This window comes from Callospermophilus lateralis, chromosome 16 (assembly GCF_048772815.1).
Source record: "Callospermophilus lateralis isolate mCalLat2 chromosome 16, mCalLat2.hap1, whole genome shotgun sequence".
Lineage (NCBI taxonomy): Eukaryota > Metazoa > Chordata > Mammalia > Rodentia > Sciuridae > Callospermophilus > Callospermophilus lateralis.
The window spans coordinates 20,961,000-20,983,083 of NC_135320.1; the positions used below are offsets into that span (position 1 = coordinate 20,961,000).

General features: G+C 38.4%; 1 protein-coding gene across 3 annotated transcripts in view; it reads left to right on the forward strand.

The window, feature by feature from the left end:
* The window catches only part of Fam110b (family with sequence similarity 110 member B), a 161,494-nt gene that overhangs the window by 56,590 nt on the left and 82,820 nt on the right, over positions 1–22,084 (forward strand). For all 3 annotated transcript variants that reach the window (XR_013088904.1, XM_076835649.1, XM_076835650.1), the window contains one exon: positions 11,272–11,321. The gene's annotated coding sequence lies outside the window, so the exon portion shown is untranslated. The remainder of the gene's footprint in view (positions 1–11,271; positions 11,322–22,084) is intronic.

Sequence of the window (22,084 nt, forward strand, 5' to 3'; positions counted from 1 at the left end):
AGTAAGATATACTTGTAGACTTTGGAATAAAATCATAATAATTCACTCTTCTAAGACTTCTAGGTTGTCAAAAGTCTTTTGTCCATTTTGTGGACACTGTGAGAAGTGCCCATTTTACAGATGAGGTGTTATGGTTTGGATGTGAAATGCCCCTTAGAAATTCCTGCGTTAACGTGGGAGATGAGATGATCAGATTATGAGAGCCATAATCTAATCAGTGGGTTGATATATTTGCTGGATTAATGATTTGAATGGAGTAATGGGTGGTCACTCTAGGCAGGTGGGACTGGCTGGAGGGGGAGGGTCACTGGTGGTGTGCTCTGGAAGGATTTGTCTTCTCTGCACTGTGGGCCCGCCCCACCCACTTCCTGATTACCAGGAGATGAGCAGCTTTCCTGGGTATCCATTTCCGCCATGATGTCTTTACCCATCTCAGGCCCAGAGCAATGGAGTCAGCTGTTGACTGAATCTCTGAAACCATGAACATACAGGTACTTTTCTTCCTCTAAGTTGTTCCTGTCAGTTATTTTGGTCACAGAAATGAAAACTTGACTAACATACAAGGACATTGAGTCACAGAGTGGTTATAAGGAGCCAGATGTTAAACTGTCACATAAACAGCTCAAGACTCGTGATTTCATGTACTACATTCTTTCCACTATACTATGTGTATATCCAGAATTCTCCTTACATACAACATGGTCATCCATTAATCATCTTGAGATGACCAGAAAAATCTTAGGACCATAAATGTACCTGTATGTAAAATTTCCTTCTTGCCGGTTCAACTTTGGAAACTCACATAGAGCAGGGATCCAAAGAAAGAAATCTTAAGAGCAGGCATATCTTAACCCAGAAATGGCAGCATTTCTTAATCTTCAGCTTGTGTCACCTGCTCTTACTGACTTTTGTGAGAAGAGTGATTGATGTGACGTAAGGCATTACTGGCCCAGTACTCTGTCTCCGGTCCTGAAATAGACTGTGCCATCATTCTGCTGATGATGGTGATGGCTATGGGGGGGGGGGGGTCACCATTTACTATGATGATCACAGTCCAATTGTGCAGTGTTGGGTGACTTTACAAATATTGGAAAGAACTCGCATGTCGTACATAGGTCCTTAAGGTCTCGTGTCTCAAACTGAGGAGACTGTTAAGGTACATGACAGATTTCTAGAGCTGTTGTTGACATCTGTCATGGTAACACACTTTCAAAGCAAAAACTGTTGGGTGGGAAGAGTTATGAAGAGAAAATATCAGTAATGGTAGGGGGCATTTCCAAACAATACTGAAATAATAGCCTAGGAATGAACCTCATTAAGCAGAAAATGAAACTCAGTACATTTTTTTTTTTCCTGTGCCACAGTGAAGACTGTACAAGAAGAATGAGATACTCGTTAGTTTTTGGAAGCAGTGAAGTAGCATTCTGCAGAATTTTAAGCCACTTCACAATTCTTAGGCTGGATGAGCTAGTCAAGGAGCCCCAGCCTAGATGTAGATACTAAGTACCTGAAGCTTTGGGTCTGTGGTTTGTGTTTGGTGAGGATGTGTGTAGTCAAGCTTTGGAGTTATGGGATTTTTTTTCCCAGAAACTGTAGCTATATGTGAACTATGCCTGAAATCTGCCAATTTTGTCTCCTCTGGGAATTATGTGATGGTCTCTTCCTGTTCTTATGTCCCTCATCAGCGACTTCCCTGAATGCCACTGGGCAGGGCTGTGGTTCTAGTCACTGATCCTCAGTGGATGACCAGAGGCACTGTGGACTTCGTTGGACTGTAATTAATTGTCCTCTTTTCTCTTACCCGCTTCTCTTGTGTTCCGTGTGTGTGTGTGTGTGTGTGTGTGAGTGCGTGTGTGTGTGTGTGTATACCTGCCATAGTATGTATTACCAAATAACAATAGAAGAAGTCTGTCTTTGTACATATTATGCTTGTTTTGGTAAATGATTTAATTTATTATAAACATGAGGGTTTTTTTCTGGGTTATCAAAAAGTACAGAAGAATATTGAGCTTTTAGTGTTTTTAAAATATTTTCTTCTTGTAGAAATGCAATGAGTGTGCTTGGTGACCAATATGTGAATTATGGAAAGAAACCACAAGATTAATGTCAAAGTAGGACTTAATTTAAATATTAGCTTCTTTCACTGTCTTCCAACTCCTCCAGAAGTTACTAGCACGAAAGCTTCATGTTTCACATTCCTGGGGTTATGTGTGTGCTGAGGAAACTCAGTGTTAATTCTAAATACTTGCTTCATTATCCTCAAACCCTGCAGAAACTGTAGGGTTTGCCAGCATACTTCAGCATAGTAGAAGTCAGTCCTTGGCGCTGTGTCCTTCAGCTCACAGTACTTTGCAGTGCCCCTTCCCATCCTGCAACTTAATCCCTTTCAGAAGCATCTGCAAACGTTTTTAGGAAAATCATCTATTCATACTGTGAAGATAAAAATAGAAGCATTGACTGTTCCTTCAGCACAGGTTTTCCGGGGGTTTCTTTGGTGTGATGAATCTTCTTGTATTTAAAAGGAATATTACCATCGACCTCACACCATGGTAGTACTTGGGATTTCTGATTCTGGACACCTTCACCCCCACAGGGGAATTTCCCTTTATTGGATAGGGACATCCAGGTTCCAACCCCTTCCTGCCTCTCCTTCTTACCAGGTCTCAAGGTGTCATATCTGAAAATGTTATGTCATCTATCCCTGCCTTCCTTCCCTCTGCCCTCCCTCCAGTTTAAATTAAGAACATAAAATTTGTCATCTTAATTATTTATCTAAATTATTTCTGAGTGTATATAAAGTTCTTGGTGCTGTTTTGTTGTTTTTTTTTTATATTAATCTTTTTTTTTTTTTTTTGAGATGGGGTCTCTGTGTTTTCCACTGGCCTCACATTGGTGGCCTCAAGTGATCCTTTTGCCCCAGCCTCACTGTAGGTGGGACTAAAGGAACACACACTGCACCTAGCTTATGTTCTTACCTTTTAATTATTTTTGTGTTCATTTGCCACAATTTTGCATGTGGTTATGAACCACTGAAGAGTTTGGGCCGCGATTGCCACTTTTTTCTGCATTTGATCAGTACATTCATCACCTGGCTGTTACTCCCAAGCCCGATGTTTTTGCATTCCTGACTTTGTCTAGAAAACAGCAGATGTTAAACATCTGATGCTGAGTTTATTTCTTTTAGGAATAATTTTCAGCTGTGGATTTGAAGACGGTTTGTGTGAGGAATTAATGTCTCAGCCTTTTAAAAAATAAATGCCTTAAAATAAGACACAGATGATTATGAGGAAGATTCTCGCTGGGGAAAAATCATTGTAAAATAATAGAAATTAGGATTTTTTATTTCCTTTCAGCAAAACTAGTATGATCAATACTATATGTGTATGCCTATGCTTGTTTTTTCCTAAACCGTAACACCGAACACTTTCTATTGATCATTCTGTCTTCTCAAGACTATAGTTATTGTCAAGTGTGGTGATGCATGCCTGTAATCAGTGACTCAGGAGGCTGAGGCAGGAGGATAGAAAGTTCAAAGCCAGCCTCAGCAACTTAATGAAGCCCTGTCACAAAATAAAATACAAAAGGGACTAAGGGACTGGGGATGTGGCTCAGTGGTTAAGTGCCTCTTGGTTCAATCCCCAGTACCAAAAACAAAACAAAACAAACCCCACAAATGCAATTATTGTCATTTCATATTGCTTGGTCAAGAGTGAAAGTCTTGGTGCATTTGATTTATGTCCAGAATGCTCATATGCTATACTCTATTAGGAATTAGATTGGTTTTGATACAACTTTATTTTTGGAAACTTTAGAAATTAAGTGAGTAAAATAGTGTCCTTTGCAAACATAGAAATCAATTGCTTTCCATATTTAAGCAACTAATGGATAGAAATAGTCCTTGACAGCTAGTTTTCTTCTTTAAAAAATGTAGTTTGATTGTTGGGCATGTACAAGTGTCAGAACTGCTCTTTATTAGGTCAGATATCTTATTGTATTCTTGGATGGATGGATGGATGAAGATAAACACTTTCTGAATTAGCCTCTTCCTACCATCACATATAATTTCCATACTACATTGAATCTTAAACAGTACACATACCACTAATATTGTACTGATTTAAATTGCTTGTTTCAATTCTTAATAGGTTTGTTTTTCTCTGTCTTTTAATAAAATGTGCCTAGAGAGCAGGGACTCGCTTACCTGTAAATGCCTGCTCCGGGATAGACAGGGAACAAGGATCCACAAATGGAATAATTGTAAGCTTGCTTACAGAAAAATTATATTCAGAATATTTATATTTTAGTAGGTAATATGTACTGTCAAAAAAGCAGCGGACAAAGCATCCTCTGATGCTTTTCCTTGTAATAATCTGTGGATTTTTATTAGCATTCCAAAGAATTTTTCTTCTATTACAAACGATCTTGTGTCTATGGTGGATAATCAGTTAATGTTTTGATGAATAAAAGATAAACACCTTTCTGGATTCACCTCATGGAAACCTGAGTAAATTATATTTTTAATGTTCTTATCATTGATATTAACATTAATCAAATATCATAGAAGGGCAGATTCCCATTTTAATATCTCTGAGAAAAGTGATTTATACATTATGGTCTTTAAAACAGTGTATTAGGAAAAACTGAAACAAACCAGTCACTGTCATAACAGATTCCATTTTTCTCCTTTTCCCCAGATTTCGTAGTTCTATAGGAAGGAGGGACTTTTCCTCCAAGGCCTCTTATGCCTTTCTTTCTTTTCCACCTGTTAGTTGCTTGTGTGTTCACAGACAATGCTGTGCTTTTGGGATAATGGTATTTTTGTGAGAACAGAGGGTAGGCCTCTGGGAAGCATATCAGTTTTCTGTTACTATGTAACAAAATTCCACAGCAACACCCAGTTCCCTGAGTTGAGACCCCACGTGGTTCAGCTGGGTCCTCCCTGGAGTCCAACACTCAAGGTGCTGGCCAGCCTGTGTTCTCAGGGGAGGCCCTAGGGAAGAATCTAAGCTCATTCCAGTTTTTGGCAGGGCCTCAGTCTCTGTTTCCTGGCTGTTGGCTAGGGACTGATTTTAATTTCTAGAAGCTTTTAGAAGGCATTTGCAGTTTCATGCCATATGGATCATCTTGGGAACGTTGTAGCCAGTAGGAATATCCCTTGTCAAATCCTTCAGGTGCGTTTGGTTTCTCCTCTGTGACAAGCCAGGGAAAACCCTGTTTAAAAGGGTCAGAGGATTAAGGTAGGCCCATCTAGATAATCTCTCTATCTGAAGTCCAGTGTGCTGTATGTATAATATCTTAATCATGACTGTAAAATTAAGAGTTCCTGATATTTACCATTGTGGGGAGGTGGGTGGTGATCCTGGGGTCATTTTTAGAATTCTCCCTCAGTTCAGTTAGGATGCTCGGGAAATGCCAGATTGAACCCGATGCTTACACAGTCACACGTTGCTGAATGACAGGACTTTTCCGTGAACTGCTTTGATAGGTGGTGATTCTGTCTGTCCTGCGAGCATGACAGAGTGTGCCTACCCAAAGCCAAATGGTACAGGTCAATCACATGACGTGGCCTCTCGATGCGGTCAGGTGACACAGTCAGTAAACAGGAGATATATGAGGCTGCTGCTGGCATAACACTGCATATTGAAAAACTTTGTTTTTTTCAATAAGTAGTACGCTCAAATAATGATGAAAAATGTAGTTAGTAAATAACATAAACCACCAGCAGATTCATTTGTTATCACGGTCAAGAATTACATACTGTACTTAATTGTGTGCTAGCCTTTTTGATGACTGGCAACACAGCAAGTTATTCACATCAGCATCACACAAGCATGTGAGCAATAAAGCATTGACTTGACAAGGGCTGCGAGGTCACTGGTGGTAGACATTTTTCAGGTCTATTTTCAGATATGTGTTCATCATTGATTAAAATGGCATTATGTGGCACATGACCATAACACCATTACTTTGAGTTGATGTAGACTGGGTGTTGCAGATTTTTTTCTTTTTTAACTTCTTAAACTTTGTTTTTATGGCAAAAAGAAGCAGTTCTATCCTTCACCCATGGAGATGTTATTACATTTTCAATGGTAGGGCTGAGAATTTGATGTTTGCGATTTTCATTTATTGTTCTGTATCCTTCATCCACTCACCCCCAGGTTAGTGGTGGCCCCATGAGGCCTGGAGTCAACTATGCAGTCTTGCAATTAACATAGAAACCAAATTGATCCAGGCTAAGGGCTTCACCTAGGTCAACAACTTGACAATGAGGGTCATGGAAGAGAAATGAACTTGACAAGCTGGGCCGCGGGGAGCCACTCTGAGTTGATGATCAGAGGAGAGTGACTTGCCAAAATCATTGTTTTTTGCAGATTAACCTGGAAATTATGTGGATGCTGAGAGCGGAAAGGCCAGACACAGGAACTGTCAAGCAGTTCAGAAATGAATGTTCATTTGTCAGTGACAAGGGAGATTTAGAAACATATTCTGTTCCTGAATTACATTAATAGCAGTAGTTTTGTTGAAATGGAACGAGAAAGCATAAACAAGACACAAAAGGAAAACCAGGCTGTTTTTCAGGACCTGCCATAGCTGGGGTTGTCTGCTCATCTTTGGGTACTTTTGGGGGGACCACGTAAGTGTTCACCAGGTATGTTGTCAGGTAAATCATCAATTTATTATGGAACTTGCTTTTGCAACTGGGTTTATGAGTATTTAAGGGATTATACATTTGTGGTTCTTAAAATCACGTGAAAAAAGTTGTTAAGCAGAGACACATAAGTTAAAATGCATCTCAAATAACATGTTTTATAAGGAGTCATGTTTCATGTTCATGGTTCTTGGTCTAGCATTCTCCTCCACCTCTTGCAAAGAAGCAGCATTCCTTTAAATGAGATGGATAATGGATCCATAACATTGATTCCTCCAGTGATAGATGTTCATTGTTTCTGAAATTCATACTTCTCTCTGTTGGAATTACAGACCTAATCACATACTTGTGGTTTTTCTTGGAGTCAGTGTTCAAAGAAAGTTGGGCACACACTTCCTAGTCCTTCAACTGTTCAACCAAAGAATTTTTAAAATAATAAAAAAAAATCAGCAAAAAATTATCTGTAAGCCTGGGAAACAGAGAGTGAATACATCTGTTTTTACATAAGTCCTAAAATGCTGGTTTTCCAAATGTGCCATGTGGAGTTCTTACCACATAGTTGGGTAGAATTTTCCATGTTTGCAATGGAACTTGACGTGAAAATAAAACTGTATGTCTTTGTTACCATGGGAAGGATAACATTTAATTTCATCTTGTGTGACTAAACAAAGTTCTGATGCAATGTGGTTAACTGTAAATAAAGGGCATAGAAATTTGCAATTTAGCAGCAGAGATGCTGAAGTCCTGATGATTTTAAGGCAGCTGATGTAGTAAATAATGCACTGGTTCAAGTTTACATGTGTTCTTAGCTCACTCTGAGCCGGGCACTGTTCTGGAGGAAAATAGAGAGACAGTAGGTTCTGTCCTCCGGACACTTAGACATTAGTGAGATGAAATGGAGAACACAGAAGAAAAGTACATAAAGCATTTAGTTTTTCAAATGGTAAAAAGTGTGACAGAGGAAAATAAAGCAGGGACAGGGATGGATGTCTGTATTGCAGGGTGTGTGTGTCGGGGGGTGGCAGCTTTAGAGAAGCGGCAGGGCAGTGTTCTAAATAGCTCTTGTTTGGGGTGAGCAGGCCCTGCCAGCATGGTGGAGATGTGGGGCTATTACTCTGTGACTCGCTAACTTTCTGGTGGTCCCCATCTCAGCAGCCAGAATAGAGATTCTGCTTCTGACTTTCAAGAAGTGAGCTGCCACATTTAACAGGGTCTATGAGAAGCCGCAGAGCTGGGGACTGTGAGCAGCTTCTGGGATCTGAAAAGTAGGCCTTGGTCTCTCAACCACAGGGAGCTTGATTTTTTTTTTTTTTCCCAAGTGTACAGACCCCAGGCCTTTAGAAAGAAAGGTATCCCAGATGATACCTTGATCAGAGGACCCCACTAAGCCTTGCCTGGACCTCAGCCTATGGAGACTATGAAATAATAAATGGTGTTGGTTCAGGCTGCAGAGTTTGTTATATCACAGAAAACCAACACACTTGGGGCCAGGGAAGTATTCACTAGGATGGAATGTTTGGGACAGAACAGGACAGGGCAGGAAGGAGGTGAGTCCTGTAGCTTTCTGTGGAAAATGATCTTAGACAGAGGACAAAGTCCCTAGGGCAGAGGGTGGCTGGCATGTGCAGCCAGAGCAGCCAGGTGGGAGATGCTTATGTTTGAAGGCGTTGGGGTGGTATCATGCTGCTGATGGTTAGGTCAGAGTTTACTGGGAGCCACAGTGGAAAGGGCCATTGAGCCATTAGAGGTTTTTACTTTTGCTTGAAGGTGATGGGAAGTCATTTGGTAGTGACATGGTTTGACCTCAGTTTTAATAGGCTATCCCGAGGTTGCTATGCTGAGAAGACTGTGGAGCTGCTAGGGTCTTCAAGAGGGCACAGGCAAAGGGATCAGAGTGATAGCATCTTGGACAAATGTCTAGCTGTACAGGTGGTGAGGAATGTTCAAGTTCCACAAATTATTTGAAAACTGAGTGTATAGGATTTAATAACAACCTGTGTCTATGATGTGACTGACAGAGGAAGGTAAGAGGTGATTTCAGGGTTTCTGTCCAGAGCAACTGGTAGGAGAGGAGTATGGTGGTGTGGGGAGGTGGAGAGCGCAGGGGCTCAGTTTGACATGCTGTTGACATCTCCTGGAGCCATTGTGGTGGACGCTGGATGTACCAGTCTGGAGTTCAGGGAAAAGGATGGACTGGAGGTGTAAATGAGGGAGTTGGTATTATGTCCCAAGCCACACAGGTCCCTAAGGCTGCCAGTATAGATAGGCAAGAAGAGGATTAAGACCAGAGCCTTGGTACCTCAGTAAAATATTTTAATTATTTTGTGTCAATATTTTTTTTTATTTATTATAAGCTTTTGTTCAATATTTGGCCTCACTTAAATTATTTTCTCTATTACTCTCTGGAACTTTAGCTCACTTAAACAATTTTTTTCTGCTTTTGTTCAGTATATCTTGTTATATGTTGTAAATTGGGAGTTGAGGGCATGAAATCTCCTGATAGGAAAATTCTAGCCTAACTAGTTGTAGTTGGCACCTACATGACCAGATCCCCTTTTCCTGAGAACAAATTGAGGTATGAATCTGAAGTTTCCTTTCATCCCCAGTTGAACAAGAGTCAACACAAGTTTTATATACAATGTCCCTTGGAAGGCTGAGGATGTAGCTGAGTGGTAGAGTGGTTGCGTACCATGTATGAGGCCTTGGGTTAGCTCTAGAGTACCTCAAAAAGAAAAGAAAAAGAATATAGTGTCCCTCAGAACCTATAGTAGAGTGGCTCCAGGACTTCCCGAAGATACCAAAATCCATCAAACGTCAAATCCTTTGTACAAAATGACAAATTGTTTGCATATAGTCTACAAGCATCTCTAGATGTTCTATAATACCTAATACAATACGGATACTGTGTAAGTAATTTTATATTGTATTGTTCAAGGAATGATGCCATGGGGGGAAGAAGTCTGTACATGTTGAAATTGGAAAAAATATATATTTTTGATCTGAATTTGGTTGAGTCCAGGGGTAGGGAACCCATGGGTACAGAGGACTGATTGTATTTTACCCTGGGCCTCAACTTCATTAGTGAGACATTGGTCAACAATCACTGTGGCTTTTCAGGAGAGTTATAGAATTCCCATTATAGTTTGCTACATTTCCTCAGATACACACAACTAAACAGGTAGACACAAAAGAGTAGGAGGGTAGACTACGAGTTTAGCAGGTAGAGCAAGATGGAGGATGCAGTATGAAGGAGGAGGTGAGACTATGCTTTCTGGATCCCTGGTAATCTACACGGACTGAGAAGCCCTGGGACCGGTATATTTGTAGGTGGATTTTCGATGGGAATGGGGAGACCCATGTCCTTCAAAAGCGGAAGGCTTCTACGTGTAGGTAGATGTATTTTTATAGAAGTAACCCCTTTAGTTCATCAGTTCTTTTGGGGGGGGCTAGTTATATATTTACTCATGTGTCTTAAGCATAACTTCATAACACTTTTGCAGTCCTTTTTTTCTGTCCATTTTTCTATGCAGCATTACCAGGTGGGCTATTTGATTTAGTATTGAATTACTATAGATGACAACTAATTCTCCAAGTGGTACCTTTTTTTGGGAAAGAATCAAACAGAAGGTGAGAGAAAATATTTGGGAAGTCAGATAGTTATTTGTACCCTCTCTTATTCCAGAAAGGACTCCAAGCAGCAGCCTTTGGGATCTTGGGTTTCCAGGAGTTTGCCTACTGTAATGAGGTCAGCAGCCCAAGGCAGCCATACTGGCCTTGCCATCCAGGACTGGTTAACAGCAGGGTCAGAGGGTAGCAGGGTGTCAGCGTATGCACTGACATACTAAAAACTGCAGTATTAAAAGTCCAGAGCAGCTACCTGCTGGACCTCCCGGGATGGAGGATTTGCTCAGATCTGACTAGTCCATGTGTAGTGCTTGGGGTCTTGTTTGATGTCTCTCTGACCAAGTTTTATTTTTGCTTCAACACTTGTAATGAAGTATTAATTTCATTGTGAATTTATACAGCAAACCCAGAAATCCTTCATATTCATTTATATTTATTATAGGGAGCTGTCATCTTTCATTATAAATTTGTGAGGGTGGCTCTGTAATGCACTTTAAAATTGCAAGTACTGAAGATCATTTTATAGCATGATTGAAAAATACAAACTCCAATCCATACTCTGGCTTTTTAATTAGTAATATTAGGAAGACATATGGTCAAATGTGGGCAGATTACAGCGTGGATTCGTACTCCCCCTCTGTCTTTTCCTGTGACTCTTATTTTAACTGACTTTATTTGAATAGGTTTGCTATATTTTAGGTGATGCAGTGTCTTTTTTGCCTTTTTCTTTTCTCCTTCCCATTTGGGCTTATGCTCCTTCTTGATATTTAAATAGTTACCATTGCTGATCCGATGATTACGTTTTAATTAATGTTCCTTTAGCCTGTGAATACGCATTCTTTTGTGTCATTTGAGAAGGACACATTGTGCTTTTTCTCTGCTCCCTGTACTGTTTTGTGTGTTTTTCCAAGCGTGGTATTTTCAGTGGTCTTTTGAAGTTGAGTGAATCAATTGTGCTCTTAAGTGACAGAGTGATTTTTTTTTTTTTTTCTTTTCAGGGTGCATAGGACCTGTTAAGAATCAAACCTGGTCAATTGAATCACCTCTTGTAAGTAGCTCACTTTGTTTAGCCATCTCATATCACAGGTGAAACTACTCCAGCAGTGATCAGCATTAATACCTGTTAATGTGCACTGTACACGAAAAGATGGTGTATTGGTCAGCTTTATGTCACTGGGACCAAAATGACTGACAAGAACAACTTACTTAGAGGCAGAATATCATCTTAGAAAGGCACGGCTGAGGAAGGCTGCTTAGCTTATGGCAACTGGAAAAAAGAGAGATGGGAAGAAGCCAAGGACAAATTCCTTCCATGACCTACTTCCTCCAACCATGCCCCACCTGCCTACAGTTACCACCCATTGACCCATTAGAATTAGTAACCCATCAAGTGGATTAGTCCACTGATTTAAGCTACAGCTCTCACAATCAAATCTTTTCATCTCTAAACATTCCTGCATTGTCTAACATGAACTTTTCAGGAGATACCTCATATCCAAATTGTAAGAGATAGACACCCTCAAATCTTATATTTTTTGATGAAAACTGGCAACTTCCAGAAACTCAGAAACTTTGACCACGTCTACAATTATAATTTGCTTATTTTTGGTTCTTTTTGGCTTTGAAGTTTCAATTTGCAGTATATATTGGAGACTAGATTCTATACATTATTTTAGTTATTCTAGATGAGGGGTTGCGGTCTATTGCCTTTGGGGGACAAATCCAGCTCATTGTTTCATAAATAAAGTTTTATTGGCACATGACAAGATACTCATTCATGTGTCGATTATGGCTGTTTTCACACTGTAGTGTCCTGCAAGACAGAAGATATTTACTCTTTGGTCTTTTATAGAAAAGTTTGCCAACTGCTAGTATAGAATATTTAACTCTTTAAGCTAGAAATTTTGTCATTAATTTTGGAATAATTGATACTTACAGCTTTTTTGTCAGGAAGAGTCTGTCTAGAAGTTAGGTAATGGTTTAAAAAATTAAAATTTAGGTGTTAATTTGCTTTCTGGTACCATTGCAATTTCTACAATTTATTAAAGTGTGTTTAACTTACAAAACATAATGTGGGGAAATGTTAAATAAGAAGTATCAAAAAGAATACATGAAATTTTATGTGAACCTAAGTATTCGGTTGCATTTTCTTAGAGCTAGATAACATTTAAAACGAAAACATTCATGAGGTCATAATTCACTTGTCTATGGAGGCCTCCCTTATAAATTGCCCAGGGTGACATGTTTACAGCCTAAAGCAAAGGTTGGATTTGCTTTGACTAAAGTTAGATGAGAGCTTACATTTGCTCAGGCTAATGTGTATGTGTTTGTGTGTGTGAACATTTTGTTTTTTGATGGGTTAATTAAATTTTCATATAGATGCATAGTTTATTTGAACTGATGCTCTGTTCTCTGTGGGCTTTTGGTGGTTAACATGCATTCTAATGTCATTATGACAGCCCGCCCACCCGAGTCTTTCTGCCCCACTCCAAGTATCGTTACAGGAGTGTTGTCATGCCGTCTGGAACCCTGACTGTGAACTCTTACGTGTCCTCTCCTTTCTCTCCTCGTGGTCTTGGACTTTAGGGGCTAAGGTAGAACACAAGGCTCAGAGTAAGGAAGCCTGCATTTTTAGCGGGAATGAGCGGCTTTTCTTCCCTAAAGCTGGTAAATGAGGGTGACAGAATCTAATTCCTCCTTGATTTATTTACATCATGTGGTCAAGGGCAAGTTCATTGCCATGAAAAACATACTTGGCTGATGTCCCTGCCATGTGGCCTAGCTGTGGGCAGTCTGGAGGGCTCTACTCCTCTCTGTGGGCCCTGGTGGTGGGTCCCTGCTCCACTTGGCCAGAGTACTGGGTGGGTGAGCTCACAGGTCCCCCCAGGCAGCTCCCCTCTGGGGCAGACTGCTGAGGGGTCTCTTAGTAGAGGGACCTGAGCAAAGCTAGATTCACACACCCCACACGTATAGGGCATGTGTGGGCAGCTAAGTGTAATATTTTTGGCAGGGCCACTCTTTTCTATTTCCTGGACACTGGGAAATTATTCTGTAGTTTATTTTCTTAAGCTGTATGACTTAATGATTTTTCTCATTTTTTAATTTTATTTTTTCTTATTTTTAAATTTTTTCTTAAGGGTCCAAATTCTCTAAAACAAACTGTTTTAAATCAGTATGCCCCCTTTCATGCCCCTCAAGCTCTTCCTGTTAAGACCCTGAAAAGGTCTTGTCGCTCAGAGACAGTCCTGTGGCTTCTTGGTTCAAAGCTGTTTCTTTGGGGTTCACTGCCAGCGTGCCCTCTGTTCTATTTACCATTTGGTGGCTGGAGAAGTTAGTGATCTCTCCATCACTTTCCTCCACTATAAAATGGTGAGAGTAGAGTCTGCTTCCTGGGACTGTTGCAGGGATTGAATGGTTAGTGCCCTTCCAGCACCGGGCCAGCACTTTTTGAAAAGTATTCCCTGGGGCTCACTATTCCCAGGCCTTACCTGGGGCTTGTGTTGCATTTGCTCCTCTTTCATTAAGGGTTGGTGCCCACTGTCTGCTTTGAATTGTCCTATGTGATGTCCTTGGAAAAATTTACCCACAGGGAAGCTGTTTTGTCACTGACGTGTTCTGGAATCCTCAGGAGGTGGTTTTTTTATTGTTTTAAAAATTCTCCATGGGGAAGACAATTACTGCTTCTCTCCTTTTGAAGCTATGAAGTAGCTATTGTGAAGTGTCATGTCAAGTGTTTGTATTGATGAGGAAAGTGGGTCTCAATGAAATTAAGCAATTTAAACTAAATTCATATAGCTACTAGGAAACACAACAGAGATTTAAATCCAAGGCTTTTTTTTTTTTTTTTGGTTGGTTATTTGTTTGTTTTGGGGGGGGGGGGTACTGAGGATTGAACCCAGGGGTACTTAACCACTGAGCCACACCCCCAGCTCCTTTTATTTTTTGTTTTAAGACAAGGTCTCACTAAGTTGCTTAGGACCTCACCAAGTTATTGATGCTAGACTGGAACTTGTGATCCTCTTGCCCAGCCTCCCAAGTCACTCGGATTACAGGTGTGCATTCCCATACCTGGAACCATTCCCATACCTGGAACCAATATTCTTTTAAAAGTGTTCTTTTAACCTCAAGAAACTTAGCTGTGAGTTAAGGAATGATATAGGAATCAACAAGAGAAATAGTGATGCAGAAATAAACAAACAAATAAATAAATAAGCGAAGAAGTAAATAAATAAATGAATAAGTGAATGAATGAATGAATAAATAGTGGGTGAGTGAATAAATAAATAAATTGACACACATACACATGTATTATTGCATATATTTTATTTGTATAAAATATACATTAATTCCTTCCTGAAAACTGCTTTATTACAAACATGAGGCAAATAAAAGAAAATTGGCCATTTAGAAGCTAAGCAGTTAAAATATTAATTGAAAACAATAAAGAAACCTATCTTACATGGATTTTAACATAAATTTTATAATATAGCCTACATATGAATAGGTAAAAGTATTCTCAGATCTTCATAAAGTAATCTTAATAAAAAGGCACATTATAACACTGTTTCATTGACTTTAACTGTCATAAGTGCATGTGGGATTGAGAGTCATCATCTGTTTACAGATACATAGGATGCAAATAATACATAGTTGCTTAGGGCCTCGCCAAGTTATTGATGCTAGACTGGAACTTGTGAACTTAAAATAATTTATTGAAATGATCAGATCAGGAATAAAACCTTTTGTAAAACTTTATAACCATACTATATTGGTAATTTTTAACAGAATAGAAGATTTTTGAGATAAAATTCACTGATATTAATTGTACAGTTGGGCTGGGGCTGGGGCTCAATGGTAGGGCATTTGCCTCACACATGTGAGCCACTGGGTTCAATCCTCAGCACCACGTAACAACAAATAAATAAAGATAATGTGTCCATCTACAACTAAAAAATATTTTTTAAAAAAGTATACAGTTAAACAAGTTCTGATAAATTTGGACACTTAGATAATAAATAACCTTTATATAGATACAGAACATTTGGGCTAGGGGTATAGCTCAGTGGTAGAGAACTTGCCTAAAACACATGAGGCACTGGGTTTGGTCCTCAGCACCACATAAAAACAAATAAATAAAATAAAGGTATTGTGTCCATCTATGAATAAAAAACTTTTTTTTTAAAGAGAGAGAGAGAGAGAGAGAGAGAGAGAGAGTTTTTAATATTTATTTTTTAATTTTCAGTGGACACAACATCTTTGTTTGTATGTGGTGCTGAGGATCGAACTCTGGCCGCACACATGCCAGGCGAGTGTGCTACCACTTGAGCCACATCCCCAGCCCTAAAAAAAAATTTTTTTAATAATAATTAAAAAAAGATCTAGAACATTTGCATCACCCCAGAAAATTCTGTCTTTCCGCTTTCCAGTTAATTCCCACTTTTCCAGCTCTGGAAGGCATCTTTGTCCTGATTTCATTCTTCCTGAATCAGTTGTTATGTTTTTTAAAATTTATATGAGTGGAATCCTTCAGCAATGGCTTTTTGTGCTAGTTCCTTTTATTCAGTACCATGTCTTTGACTTTTGTCTTCCTCGTCATATCTGGAGATCATTCCCTTTCATTGATAGTAGTATTTATTCCATTGTGTGTATACACCACATTTCATTTATCTCTTTTCCTGTTAGTGTTTGTATTGTGCATTTTGAATGAAGTTGCTGTAAATTTTGCTGAGTAAGTCTTTTCGGACATATATTTCCATATATCTTGAGTAATACCTGAGAGTGGAATTGCTGGGTCAGAGGATAAATGTTTCAGTAACTTTATAGAAACTTCCAAGCTTTCTCTTAGCAGTGCTGGAGGGTTCCAGTTGTTCCATATCCTCTCCAACAATGAAAATTTCTTCTTTTTCAGCGATTTGAGTGACTACGAAGTGTCATTGAAGTTTCGATTTTCATTTCTTTGATACCTGACGATGCTAAGTGCCTTTTCATGTGCTTGCAGATCATTTATTTCTTCTTTGTGAAATGTGTTCAAGTTTTTTTTTTTTTTGTTCTTTTTGTGAAGTTGGATTGTTATCCTTTTGTTACGGATTTATAGGCGTTTGTTTTTTTTTTTTCCTGGCTAAATCTTTTTTCAGGTTTATGTATTAGATCTGTTGCCCCATAGTTACTGTCTTGCTTTTTCAATTAAGTGTCATTTGACAAGCAGACATTTTTAATTCTTTAAAGACCAATTTATTGATTATTTTATAGAGATCTTCTTGGGGATTTCAGAAAATGTCTATACTGCAAGGTTGCTCTTCTTATTCTAAATGCTGCATAATTTTTGTTTTTGACTTCTATGTGTGTGATCTATCTCAGATTAATATTTTTGCAAAGTAGGCCTCCAAGTCTACGGTTTTTTTCCAAATGGATATTCAATTGTTCCATCTTCATTTGTTGAAAATGCTTTTCATGTTTTTTTTTTTTTTTTTTTTTTTAATCATCTTGAGTGTATTTGTCAAAATCAGTGGTATGTATGTGGCTCTGTTCCTAGACTCTCCTCTTGTTTGGGTCTGTTGGGTCTTATTAACACTACAATGTTAGGATGACAGTGCCTTTGTGGAACAAGCTTCACTGACCTTCTCGGGGAGGAGGATACTTTCTTATCAGTGTGACTGCAGATCACCATCCATCTGGCTTCCTCACGGTGGCTCACATTTCCACAAAGTGCACGACATCACTAATACATGATTCCAACATTGAATTTTACAGGTGGAATGTGTTATGCAGTTGGATGACTTCAGTTTGTTCAGATTAAAAAAAAAAAAAAACTGGTGCAGTGCATTCCATTTCACTGTGATTTAGGTCAGAGAATTATGCTGAAAAGAAATGTGTATGAAGGCATGAGTGAGCACAGTCTACAGAGCATCTCCAAACTAGTAAATCAAAAAGGAAGATAGATTAACTGAAATTCCAACTAATTTCACACGACTGAGGCCAACCCATATTTTAAATAACAGTGCTTTGGTGTTGCTTTTTTCTTCATTGCCAGTAGAGTTTTTCTTTTTTCCTTTCCTATAAAATACATCCTCCCAAAAGGTACACAGCATAGAGTATATTTCTGGAGAACAGAATTATTTTGCAAAAAGAACAAAGATGTAGAAGAAATCCTATATAAGTTTTATTACTGAAAATGAAGGCATTTTCAGAAGAAGAACAATTACAAATGAAAAAGATCATCCTGCTGTGTCCTGAGGAATGAGGATCTGTCCATCAGTGCAGGCTCTGCCTCTGTGCCACCAAAGGCATCTCAGGGACTAGGGTGGAACATTCCTTCTCTTTAACTGGACCACCCATCAGGAATATGAGGAAGCAAGACCTGTAAGATTCTTCACCCAAAAGAAGCCAGGATCTACTCTGTCTTGTATGGATGAGCTGCACCCATTGTAGACAAAGTGAAATTAACTAATTCTTTGGTTTGGCTCTGGAAAGTCCACTAAAGACTCAAGTATTAAAATCTTGTTTCTAAGCTTGGTGGTCTTGGCACATGGTGGAAACCTTTAGGAGTTGGGGCCTAGGGAGAGGTCTTGGGTCATTATTCTTGAAATGGATAATGAGATCCCAACCTCTTCCTTTGTTTGTTCCTTTCCTGGCTGCCATGAGGTGATAAATTGGCCTCCACTTCGACTGCTTGTGGCGCAAGATGCTGTGTCACCACAGACCCAGGGCAGTGGAACCAATTGGTCAGGTACTGAAATCTCCAAAACTGTGAGCCAGATGAAGCTGACTGACTCAGCCAGGAACACTGACACCCCTGGTGTCATCTCCTCAGTGTGACAGGATACTGAGTACCACCTTTGTAAAGTCTATCCTTGTTTGTGTTTTTAACAATAGAAAGAAATCTGAATTCCTGCTTACCTTTTGTGGGGGAGGATACTGAAAACTAGAAAAACCTTCTTTAATCTGTAAATTTTGCAGAATGCCATCAAGATATTGGGTGGGAAGTTCCTGTCACTGCCCTCTGGACTCTTGTAGTTCTTTTCCACTAATCTGTTAGGATTCTGGGTCATTTATTTCTATTAGAGAACATTTCTGGGACATTAATTTAAGAGACTTCTGTATAATTGAGTACAGCGATAGCTTGTGTAGGCTTGACTCAAACTTTATGATAAAAAACATTCATCATATTCCTTTCCATGTAAGAGGAATTTAAGCTCTCCTCTTCATGAGAAGACCTGTCTGCAATGGAATTAAAATAGCTTCTCCCCGAATGGGAGCACTGACTTGGCAAAGATCATGAGCAGTCATTCAAGAGGAATGCAATTGAATAATTGAAATTTAAATGAGCTTGTAATCTGACTTTGAAAATAAAGGAAAAGAGATACCCAAGAAAGTTTCTTCCAGGTGAAGAAGTATCCTTCAAGTCACTTCCAGTTTCAAGGCTAATATCATACACATGATAAAAGTAATATAGCAATAAAACTTATCTTTCCATGTGCTTGTTCTCCCCATACACTGATAGCTGTGCTTAGAAAAGGTGCCCTACATAGGGAAAACTCACATCTTCAAAAACGACTTTCAAATATCACCAGAGATTTACAGTCTGTTCCAGCAATGTTTGGAGCAATTGCCTTTTTTTTAATGTTGTGTCCATAAAGCATATATTATTAACCCAAGGAAGATCCCTAAATAAGTGACACAGATTTCCTTCTTTATTTAGAAACTATTCTGAGGTTCATGCTTTCAAAGGATCCTTTCTCTTTGAATAACTTCTTCCTTATTCTCCAAGGACACAATATTATTCTTGTTAAAAACACCAAGTGATAAATGTTACAGGTGATTCACGTTCCCAAGATGAAAACATTCCTGTGGTTATTGTCACTGCCTTTAATAGAATTATTAATAGAATTATATGGTAAGAATTGTTTCTTTGCTGTAGAAGAACACAGAATTGCCATATATATTATTATTTGTATATAGAGAAAAAATAAGGATTCTAAATAAAGTCACAATTTTGAAAAAAAAAAAAAGTAAAATGAAACTGGTGGGTGATTATTTTCAGTGGAAAAAAGATGCCTAGGCTTTACAGGTAATTCCTTACTTACCTGATACAGATGGAGCAGAGCTCAATTTGCTTGAAGGCAGATTTCTGTTAAAACAATTCCCATTTGCTCATTATTTCTATTGTGGAATTTTAAAAATTGATCTCTAGATATAATAAAATTAACCATAAAACATATACATGTAAAGAGAGATATTTCTGATATTTGAAACCTGTTGAACCATAATGTATTAATGACACTGAGCTGTGATTCACAAGATTTTTAAAACTGTGGAAGGAAGACTATATTCAGTATAGGTTGACACGCTGCAATATGATTCCTTTGCTTTACCTTACTTTAAACTCAGTTCCCACCATGCCAGTAACAAACCAGAAAACTTCAAAATGTGCCAAGATTCCAGTCCATCTTGAATCACACTAATGTTTCTAACTTTATATCCCAAGAAATTATTTTCTATTTTCTCTATCACTTAAACTTACTGGCTTCTTTCCAGACACTTAAATCTACAGATATTCCAAGTGTATTAGAATATCTTTAGATAAAAAGACAGGATTGTCCAAATAACTAAAGGATGACATATCTGAGGCTTATTTAGCAATGAGCCCTTGCACCCGTGCCAACAGAGGCTTGTCCTAATGTCTGATAATAATTAGCAAATTGGCCGACAATTCCAAGCTGAGCTTTTGGTTTCCAACCTAGTGGTTTGACTGATGGCTGGGAATGGTTAGCCCATCAAAATCCTGTTTGCAAGAGCTGACACTTACATAGGGGTTAACAAAGCCAAGCTGCACTGTGTAGGCTGGCAGCAGGCCAGAGCAGGGCATGAGGCTGCAAGAATCTCTAGGCCTGAGACTTTGAAAGGCTACTTATTAAAAACTTGCCACCTGCAAGCTGGAGTTGCAGCTCTGTGGTAGAGCACATGCTTAGCATTCATGGAGCCCCGGTTTCCATACCTACCACCAGAAGGAGAAAAAAAAAATGTCACCTATAGTTTTTTTTTTTTTTTTTAATTGTTGGTTGTTTAAAACTTTACATAGTTCTTGATATATCATATTTCACACTTTGATTCAAGTGGGTTATGAACTCCCATTTTTACCCCGTATACAGATTGCAAAATCACATCAGTTACATTTCCATTGATTTATACATTGTCATACTAGTGTCTGTTGTATTCTGCTGCCTTTCTATAGTTTTTATTTCTTTGTCTTGATTAGAAGTGAGGGAAAAAGTTATGAAGTTTTTATAAATAATTTATGCTCAATGTTAGTAATAACAGAGTAGAAAAATGAAACAGATTTGACAAATTAGCCATCATTACCATGCAGAGATAAAACCTATTCACCTTTTCTATGTATGTATTCACAGACATATATTTATATATATATATATATATGTATGTATATGTATACGCAGAGAATTTTAACAAAATTGGAGTCTAGTATACACATCGATATATGACTGTCTCCTAATATTCATATTTCCATTGAATAAGTATTTGTCTATAATATCACTTAAATAATTTTAATGCTCACTTAATTTTATTTATATATTATCATAATTATTAACTGATTATTGGTGAAGGTTAAAAATTTATTTCCTATACAAAGAAAACTATGGTAAAGACCTTTTTCTGGTTTTTTGCTTGCTTGTTTTTGCATGCAGCCTGGATTATTTCTCTAAGATGATTTTCCGAATGACTAGGGCTAAAAGTATGCACATCTGTAAAATTTTTAAGAAGTTTTTTCCCAGATTGGCCCAGGATAAAAAAATTACACTTATGTTCCCGAACTTCTAAATATATGATTAAATTATTAGCAGAATAACTGTTGTTATCTGGATTGTGCTAAGAGTTTGATTATTGTATATTTATAGAGCATACTTCTTTTTCTGAGGAGTCAATTTTTCTGACAATATTATTATTTGGCCCGAATATTTCCCTTTTTCCAGCAGCCATCAGGAGAGCTTTGATGAGGTCTAGGAAGTGGTTGGCACCCCATAAGTGCTCTCTGTGTCTAAAAACTCATTTAATTCACATAAGTCATTAATTCACAGAATTCATGCTAGAGAGATGAGAAGATGGAAGCATAAGATGTTAAGCAGTTTACCCTAGGTTACCATCTAGAAAGAAGCTAGACTGGGATAAAAATGTAATTAGATAGAAGGAGAGAAGAATATGGTGATTCTATTCTAGCAATGTAATTTCTCCCAAGGAATATCATTGAATATATAGCCTCTGAAGTTTTGATATGACCCTTTTCAAGACAACCATGCTGTAGCCTCTGTTAATTTAGAACTTTCAAAAAAGACCTTAGATGAATTTCATAACAAATGATGCTCTTTAATTACATATTTGTTTTGATACAGGTCTAGTCATTCAAACTTCCTCGTGTTAAACATAATTATGCACACTTATGTCATGCATACTTGAAGTTTCCCATGAAGCTTTTTCTTAAAATAGCAGCATGTATTACTCATGCAAGATTATATGTTATGATTGTGGACAAGAAGTACAGAAATGCATTCAAGAGCTGGCGCTGATGCTGTGGGGTTATTTAAAGTGAGAGGAACCTTCATGTAACTGGAATGTTTGGGGATTGCACTTTAGGACACAGAGCTAAAATTTAGGGCATTTGCTCATGTATTCTGTTTCACTATCCTGTGGTCAATATAGAAAGTCCAACACTAGGTTCTGTAGAGAAGACAGATTTTCCATGAAGTCAGTGCTTTCATATCCTAGAAGATGTGTTATAGTTTAGATGTGAGGTGTCCC